The sequence below is a fragment of the Chenopodium album genome, chromosome 3, assembly GCF_948465745.1.
Source record: "Chenopodium album chromosome 3, dcCheAlbu1.1, whole genome shotgun sequence".
Taxonomy (NCBI): Eukaryota; Viridiplantae; Streptophyta; class Magnoliopsida; order Caryophyllales; family Amaranthaceae; genus Chenopodium; species Chenopodium album.
Window position 1 is genome coordinate 59,706,845 of NC_137836.1, and position 7,148 is coordinate 59,713,992.

Consider the following 7,148-nt stretch of genomic DNA (forward strand, 5'->3'; position numbering starts at 1 on the left):
TATATGAAAAAAGACAAATAAATACATATACAAAAAAGAACATACCGACTCGATCGTTTCAGGAACAAACGGTATCCCCTCCTCATCCTCCGCTTCTAGAAGGATCTCACGAATTACCGACCCAGCAGCATCGGTATACGTGATTTCCGCCGTAAGAGGCCCCCAACCACCTAGCTCGACTCGCTAAAAATACAATAAAAGGGTAAAGGTTCCGAAAAAATAAATATAAATAATAAGAGAGAGTTAAAGTACTAATCGGAACAAAAGTTAGGAAAGGAGTCAGCCTGGATGCAATGAAAGTCGGATAAGATGCATCCGGCAGCACCAGCTGCTCCACCATGTAGGGAATATTTCAAGCATTATCCCTAGCTTGAACCCCACTATGATCATACACTAAAGTACGGTGGCGTCCAAACCCTCAGAAATTAAAACCTTTCACGTCTAGGGCGAAGACAACTTCGAATTATGCTAGGTGTGTCTAGATCCTATGAATGCGGAATTTTGTATGCAAAAACTAGTGTAGAAAAGAGAGAGAGAAGATATCAAGAGATTCTTGAAAACTAGAGAGAATAAGAAAATTAATTGTTGTTGATGATTGAAAACGGAGGTTTAGGAGGCTATTTATAGAGAAAATCAGTCGAATGGATATAAAAACGAATCAGAGTTTCGAAGAGAATAAAATGACTTAGCTCTAGACGCCAGACATTAGCGCCAAACGCTAAGGCTAGCGCCAGACGCCAAGCATTAGCGTCCGACACTAATCCTGTCGTCAGGCGCTAGAAAACAATTTCCAGGCGTTTTCTTAATTTGATAAAATTTTTCCATACAAAAGGGCAAAATCATATTTTCCTTAAAGACACTTCTTTTATTCTGATTAAAACTCTAAAATGTCAACCAAAGTCAATTTATCAATGCTAATTAAATTAAGAATGAAAAGAACCTTCTAGAAGAATCTAGAAGACTATAATCAATTCTAATTGCATTAGGAATGATAAATCAATATTAGGCCATCCTCTAGATCATTGGGCCGCATATAAAGATCAAACCAGGCCCAGTTTAATAATTTGGCCATAACTTCCTCATTATTCATCTGAATTGGGCTTATAATATATTGTTGGAAAGCTCTTTTCGAACCCGACCCAACTACACTATTATTGGGCCCTTGCCATGGACCAAACCAAACTGGATTGGTTGTTTTCTAAAAATAGGTTTTCAAAAACAAGAGAAAGAAAAGAAATAAAAAACTAACCGCAACACTAGACTTTCCACACTTTCACTTCATTCGATTTATGATTCGACGCGAAAGGTACTCATCACTGGGTTTGGTTTTGGGGAGACACAAATGGGTGTCTACACACTATCTAACCAAGGATCGCCTGAGCTCGATCTTCGGTAGACAGCAAATCCGGACGTAACATCTGGATCGGAGGATTCGCATAAAAACCAAGCGTTTGTCCTCTCGAGGACTGGAAGTCCCTGATAAAGGGCCTGGAAACGACAACGAATCATGCCAGACCGGACAGCGTAAAGGACTCCGACGATCAAACTCCAAGGACGGAGGTCGATCTATAAAAACAGCGACATGAAAAATCATTAGAAAATAAACAAAAAAAATCAAAATATGCACATGTGGTCGAAATACTCACCAACGCACGAGTCGTCGAAAGGATCCTCTGGAAGGTACGAAAGGAAAACGAGCAACCCCAAGAATCATGGGGGCTAAGAAAGGCAGGTACGAGTATCCCCAAGCTTAAAAGAAAATCGAAAAATGATAAGCTTAAAGGGGGAAAGAAAAAATAATGATTCAAAGAAACTTAAAGTACGTACCTCAAGGATACGACCGTGCCACGTAAGGGAGATCCGAGGCACCTCAGTAGCTGCCGCGGAATCCATCACCCAGGTCGCCTTGCCTGTAGCTGTAAGCATACGGGCATACGACACCTCCGCCCAACTCAGGTTACCTACTTGCCCCAAATCACTGAGGCAAATAAGTAACCCGATAGTGAAACGTTCTCCCCGATCACTCAAGATAGTGACGGAAAGAACGTGAGCAATGTATATCCGAGCCAGCTGCTCAGGTGTACACTGCCGATCAAGCTCGTCGGCCGACAACTCATCGGCATGAACCGAGTACGGACAAGACTACGCATACACGTGAAGGGCCGCCGCGAGACGGTCCCGTTCAAGGTCACGCAGTCTCTCGTCTGACCCCTTAATGATATCTATGGCTGACAGGGTAAAGAGGGCCCTTCATAGTTTGAACCACTCCTTAGAGTTATTGCAAATGCTTGATCCGTAGGCCTAGTCGGTTGTGCCGGCAGAGCTCCCTGTTGGCGTGCTTGTAGGGTAGCGGAGAGTTGCGCAATTTGATTATCTAAAATTTTATTATGCGCTAAAATTTGATCAATTGCCGCATCTCTGCTCTCCATGTGCTTTTGCATATTGACCAACATTGCTCTAATTTCCCCCAAAGAAGGGTCGGAAGATGAGGGGAATTGTTGTGGTTGATTCTTCTGGCTAGCATTTGGGTGATAATACTTCTGCTGCTGTTGCTGTGGCACCTGTGGTTCTTGTGGTGGTGGATTTTGAACATTAGTGCTCCGGTAGGAAAGGTATGGATGATTCCGATACCCAGGATTGTAGGTGTTGGAGTATGGGTTATTCTGCCTATAAGCTTGGAAGGCATTAAATTGCTCCACGGAACTCCTGCAATCCTGCTCCTAATGGCCTACAATACCACAATTTTCACAGAAGGTCTCATTAGAATTGTTATTAATTGCAGAAACATTAGCTACATTAGCAGTGCTCAGATTATCTAATTTTTGGCAAATAGAGGTCAGTTGAGCTTGCAAGAAGGATACAAAGTCGACACTATGTTTCCCCTTGTTAGCATATCCTCTGGGATTCCCATATTGGGAATTGTGTATCGCCATATCTTCGATAACCTGACCTGCATCATCAACATTAAGATTCATAAATCTCCCACTAGCTGCAGAGTCTAAAATTATTCTAGAAGAATTTCCAATGTCGTTATAAAAGGCTTGGATTAACTGCCATTGTGCTAAATTATGGTGGGGGCATTCTCTTTGTAAGTCCTTGAACCTCTCCCAAGCCTCATATAAAGACTCATCGGCTTCTTGGGCAAAGTTCTGAATCGCACTTCGTAGTACTGCTGTTCTCTCTGCAGGATAGTATTTGTTATAAAAATTTAAAACAAGAGTTTCCCAGTCAGTTATACCAAGTGTAGTTCTATTCAAACCATTAAACCACAATTTAGCTTTTCCAGTTAAAGAAAAGGGAAAGAGAATCTCCCTGATTTGGTCTTGAGTGACCCCGGCTTGCCTTATGGTGTTGCAATATTGACAATAGTCGGCAATGTGAAGATTCGGGTCTTCACCCTTGGCTCCACTGAATTGCTTCCTCTTTATCATTGTTATAAATTGGGGCTTAATTTCAAATTGAACCCCATCAAGAGCCGAAGGAGGGGTGAGATGTGGGAAATCCGCAAGCTTTGGTTGTGAATAATCACTAAGCTTCTTTGGAGCCGCCATCTCTAATTCTGTGTCTGATGATGTCTCTAAATTGCTAGAATCAGTCGGAGAATCGCGGTGATTATTGTTAGTATCACCAGAATCCGCCAGGATTTGCTTGTAGAAGTTTTTCTGTCTATGGAAGGAACGTTCGATCTCAGGATCGAATGGGATATAACCTGATCTGGAACACCTTGGCATAAACAAAAACTAGAAGCAAATATGAGATTTGTCTCAGAGAACTAACGCTCTCTGAGACAAAAGAGAAATAATCTAGACTACAAAACAATCAGAAATAAAAATAAAACCGTTTCCCCGGCAACGGCGCCAAATTTTGACAGGGTAAAGTCGTATCCCCTAATCAAAAATAATTACCTAAATCACTAACTAAGGTAGATAGGGAAGTAGGGTCGATCTCCACAGGGAAACAAGTCTTTTTACTCCTAATTCAATATTTATAATTAAGTAAAAGACTAAACTACTAAGGTTGAGAATGGGAAGAAAACAATATATAAAAGGATCTAGGGCATAGGTTCACCAATAAATAATATTCCAGGGTAAAACATAGTAATCAATCATAGACATTGCATAAATAACATGATTAACAGGCTCTCGCAATTTATTAATCAACATAGATCTAACAGGCTCTCGCAATTTTCTAGATCTAAGTTCTTATTGAAAATAGCCTTTAATATCAAATTAACATCTGCTCGATTCATCAATTTAATATTGCTATACTTTTACAAGCCGCAATTGTAAAACATTAAAATAATCCAATAAGAAATTATCATGTAATACCAATAATCAATAATAGTCAATCATCAATGCATCAATTAACCAGATTGTAAAGGGCTCTCGCTACGTATTACAATCACACAATTAATTTACCGGTATTAAATCTCATCTCTCGAATCTTGACTTAACCATTTATAAATTAACTTGCCTATTGAAACTGGACCTAAACATTAATTCTCATCTCTCGATTCTTGAATCAATATTGTCAAACTCATGCATAAAAGATAGGCCTAATCTAGTCACAGAGCATTAAATCAATCAATAGGAAATTAATCTAGCATTGATAATCAACAACAATAATTTACCCCTTCATATTATTTATTAGATCCCCATAAACCCTAGAAATTAAACTACTCACACATAATTAAATATAAACTACGCAAAGCAAATAAATAAATTAAATCATGATCAAAGGAATAAAATAAATAACTAAGATTAAGGGAAGAGAAATCGTTACCGAAATAAATCTGGAATTAATCAAAGAAATAAAAACAAAGGTTTAGAGAGAGTTTAGAGAGAGAAAACTAAGTAGAGAGAGAAAGTCTAAGAGAGAAGATTAAGAGAAGAAGAAGTAGAAGGGAATGCTAATTAATCCGTCCAAAAACGTATTTAAACAAAACTAAAAACAACTCCTAATTAGAAACTAATTGCTCGACAAAACGCTTCTCCAGAAGCACGCGCCCGATCGGGCTAGAGGCCGCCCGATCGGGCGCGCCTTTAAGCTAGCACATTCTCCTCAGCAGCACCGCCCGATCGTGCTAATCCTCGCACGATCGGGCGCGCCTTGGGCCACTCGTCCTTGGCTTGCTGCGCTTCTTGCCTGATCGAGCTAAGCTTGCCCGATCGGGCCCTTGTGGCTCTTCGAGGCTTTGGACTTCCGATTGGGCTCGACTTCTCGGCCCAATCCGGATCTCCTCTTCGGGTCTTGAATACTCGGTCCAAACCTCGGTATTCCAAATACCGAGCCCTTAATCACCGGCTCGATGGTTCTAGCCGGCCTTGGGCTCCAAAAGTGATCGTGTTCCTCCAATGCTCGTAGTCGCTTCATAAAAATCTCGGGACAATGCTCCAAAGGTGCAATTCCCTGCAAAACTCAACCAAAACTACGAAAACACTAGAAAACACATATTAGTAATAAAAGTGGCCCGAACGAGCCAAAAACACTACTAATAATGACCACGGGACGGGGGTAAAACACTATATAAAACAGACATATCAAACTCCCCCAAGCCAAACCTTTGCTTGTCCCTAAGCAAAGAGCTCATCAATGAACATATAAAACATACTTCACCCCAATAGTCAAATCAACAACCAACGATTCAAGGTAAAATTAATGAACATGCTTCAACATCAATCAATCTCATTCATCTAATCACCCTTCCTCCCCAACAATTGTCAAGTAAAGCAAACCACAAGAGCATATAGAATTCAAGACTAGTGCTCACACACTCGACTCTCATTTATGTGGCGAGTAAAATATGTACTCGATCGCTCTCCAACCACCCCTTTAATGTGAACAATGCCCTCCCAACTCACACTCTCGTGTGTATAAAACAATGAACGCTCAACCTACTAGTCGACTCGAAATATGTCAAATCATAACTTGCATTGATAAACAACACTTTTACATTCATACAATTCTATGCACAAAGGTCGGAAGGTCTTTAAAGCTCGTAATGTAAGGCTAGGGTAAAGGGTAGGAATCATTTGGGAACAAGTGAGAGTAAAGCTATGCTTAAAGGAGCCATATCCTAATAAAACCCATGATCAAAACAAATAATGATCATACATCTCCTACATAACCAACTCTAACATCAACCAAATAAACTCCAATTATAATAAATAATCCCAACACTTACAATTTCACTCATAAGATATAATAATGGAGTAATAGAGTGAATAAACAAACTTATTTTCCAAACTTGAATTTTTCATTGAGGCTCAAAATTATTTTTCTTTTGATCACCCACCAACTAGAACATTTGAACATTTTTTTTCTCTTGAAGTTCACTTATTTTTTTCACATTTTTTATTTCTTTGAACTTCTATTTTTTTCATAACATCATGCTTTATTTTTTTTCAAGAAAATTTAACTCTCATACTCATCAAAAATAAACATGATTAACAACAAAACAACTTCTCAAAAGCCCACCCAAATTGTGCAAATAATAAGTACACTACAAACTCCCTCACCTCACTCACTAATAGCTCCCCCAAGCAAAGCTTGGGACTAGTAACCAATGGGGCAAAATAGGCTTGTAATGTGGCTAATAAACAACAAAATGTCAAGGCAACAACATGGGTAGCAAGAAGGGAACAAATGTATCTACAATATCTGGAGGCTACCTAAAAGAACAAATACCTTCGTCCTCCACAATGTGCATAATAATGAATCATATAAACATTACTAATAGTAGCAAACCAATACTCAAATTCATTGACATACCAGGAATTATGGAACTATCACACATTCCTTACCAAATCAACTAGTCAAGCACTATATTCACAAGTAGTTGGATAAAATTGACGCATGTTAAGGTTTCAAGGAAATCAAACATCAAATCATGATCAACTAATCCACAATGCCTATCATCAAATACCAAGAATCAAAAACAAATTTTTCAAGTAAGGGGCACAGGGAAGCATGATTTACAATTCATTGGAACGTATTTTTGAATTTTTTTATTTTTTTATTTTTCAATTTTTTTGTATTTTTATATATAAAGAAAGCAATAAAAACTACACTAGGAAAGCAAATAAAAACTAACCTAGAAAGCAAATAGAAATAGAGAAGGAAGAGAATTTCCAAGGGAAAGAACACCC

The 7,148-nt window shown here is 39.0% G+C and overlaps 1 non-coding gene across 1 annotated transcript; it reads left to right on the forward strand.

Annotated features, from left to right (window-relative positions):
* Window positions 1-3,063: 3,063 nt before the first annotated feature.
* LOC145625807 (small nucleolar RNA R71) lies at window positions 3,064-3,170 on the forward strand. Its single transcript, XR_014110709.1, has one exon. It is a non-coding gene; the product is annotated as a small nucleolar RNA R71 (small nucleolar RNA).
* The last annotated feature ends 3,978 nt before the right edge of the window (window positions 3,171-7,148 follow it).